The sequence below is a fragment of the Octopus bimaculoides genome, chromosome 13 (genome assembly GCF_001194135.2).
Source record: "Octopus bimaculoides isolate UCB-OBI-ISO-001 chromosome 13, ASM119413v2, whole genome shotgun sequence".
In the NCBI taxonomy this organism is placed as follows: domain Eukaryota; kingdom Metazoa; phylum Mollusca; class Cephalopoda; order Octopoda; family Octopodidae; genus Octopus; species Octopus bimaculoides.
In genome coordinates, this window is record NC_068993.1 from 41,671,844 (window position 1) to 41,674,149 (window position 2,306).

Below are 2,306 nucleotides of genomic sequence, written 5' to 3' on the forward strand. Positions count from 1 at the left end.
GTATAGTGTGGTGTGGAGGTGGTGTGTGGAGATTTAGGATGAGGGTGGAGGTGAGGATATGGATGTGGATGGAGGGGGTGGTGGTGTATATATATATTTCTTATTGGAAAAGTGTATCTCGAAATACATAAAGCTATGAAAAATAGTATGATCACAATATGTAAATATTGGGTTGAAAATTCTCTTGGTTAGAAAAAGTCGAAGGCCGACAAGCGTTATAACATTGGACAAATGGAATCCTTCGAAATTTGTTATCCGTTTTAGAAACTAATCTTACTGGCGAAAATCATATATTGCTCAAGTCGTAGGAATTATAGAAACTTTCTCGAGAGCGTAAAGTAATGCTTCTCTTGAAACTGAAGATATCGAAGCGCATAAAGCTATACGCTGTAAATCTTAGTTTGAAAAGATCGTTTTTGTATTAAAAAAAAAAGTCGACGGCCGCTGTGAGACTTGAACTGACATCTCATATAGACATAGTAAGTGTTCTTGCATTATGCATGATGTCGTCATGCGTTATGTAAAATATAACAGCATTAACTCAACGACAAATAATGAGAGGGTTTGTAATTTTAATTTCTTTACAACCAGAGTGGCGAAACTAATCTAGACTATTCGAAAATATAATTTCACCGACCAGTCAGAATTATAGTCTTTGTCATTATTCCTTTCTATTTTAATAGCATTTCCCGTCTAACATGTTCTGTATTTCTTTGTAAATTTCTCAACACCGAATGAGTATTTGCACGTCATATCATTGAATGTGGTAGATTTAATCTATGTGTCATACTACCGGTGAGATAACAATATGTTTCTTCTCCAAGAACTCAATACCCGAAGGTATTTATAGTTGAATGACCTTGTGGATTTCGATTCGTTATTCAGTAGTCTTTCAGTACATTTCGACAAAGAAAGACCAAGAAATACACACTAAAAGTGCTTATTTCTCTTCAGAAGACCGTGATATGTTTACTGAGAAATGTCCTTCTGTGCGTGTTTAATTGTTAGACACGCATGTTGAAAAGCTGTTAAGTGGAAAGAGGTGAATATTGATGCTCTTTATGTTCTTTTGAAATACCAGACAAGAAAACACTGAAAGCGAAGAAAGAAATTACTCTGTTCACAAAAAAAAGACTTGTGTTATTGGCGTTACAAATTACTGGAAGGAGAACTAAAGCTTCTGATTTGACTCAATTCAGTGAATATTTAGTTTTCTTAAGATTAACATCTATATAACACTTTGAGATGTGTGTAAATGATTTTCACTTTGAAAGAGCAGGTGTAGTATTGGAAACGAAGAAGACTAAATGAAATTAAAATAATAAAACAGGCAAGAAACATTTGACAAATGTAACTTACAACCTAACGAATTTCGTTCATATATTACAGTAGTTTTCTGAGTTAAACAAATACTGTGACATTAATAAATTATATGAAGCCTAATCTTTGTTAAAGAACATATGTTGTTGATAAAACAGTTAACACTTCTCGCTTTCACTGTCTACTTCGTATTCGAACATTTAAAACAAAAGCAAGCGTAACTACAGCAATTCCTTCAAAAGAAGCAAATGATATTATGTAACAACAACAATGCCTTGAAAGAAAGAAACTAATCTTGTTACCAGTAATGTGACATAGACCATACCAAAGACTCAGTCTTCGGTGAAAAGTCAGGTGTAGCAATGATTTCTAACAAGAAGCTAGTTCATGCTTTTGGAGCTGCAACTCCGCCAACTAAACATAATCACCTGATTAAAGCTGACCGATAGAAATCGAAGAATTTCAAGTGATTTGTTACAGGTTCCTTAACCCCTATACCCTGTCCACTCATTGCTTATTTTTGTTTTTCGTTCTTTTTGCTTTTCTTTTTTTTCTCTCGTTATTTTTTTTTCTTTTTTAGCTTTTCGCTGTCTAGAATAAAAGACATACAGAGAAAGTCTGAGTGACGACGGAGTGAATCGTGATCTATGGCTGCATAAAGTCTACTACTTATATTGAGTACACTTTCTATTGTCACTCCTTTGTGCACCCGTAGATGTGCGTGTGAGTATGAGTGTGTATGTGTGTGCGCGCGCGAGTGCGTGCTTATGTGTGTGTATGTGCGTGTGTGTGTGTTCAACCGTTTCTGTTCATTTTTCTTTCTTCTCTCCATCAGCTTTCTCTCTTCATTCCTTCCTGCAGAAAACGTCTTCCATTTTTCCTGACCGTCAAACTAATACAACTTTTTGTTATTCTTTCATCTTATTGTCTATTGTTTTCTGTATAATTTTGAACGGTATATATGTACACACACACACATATATATA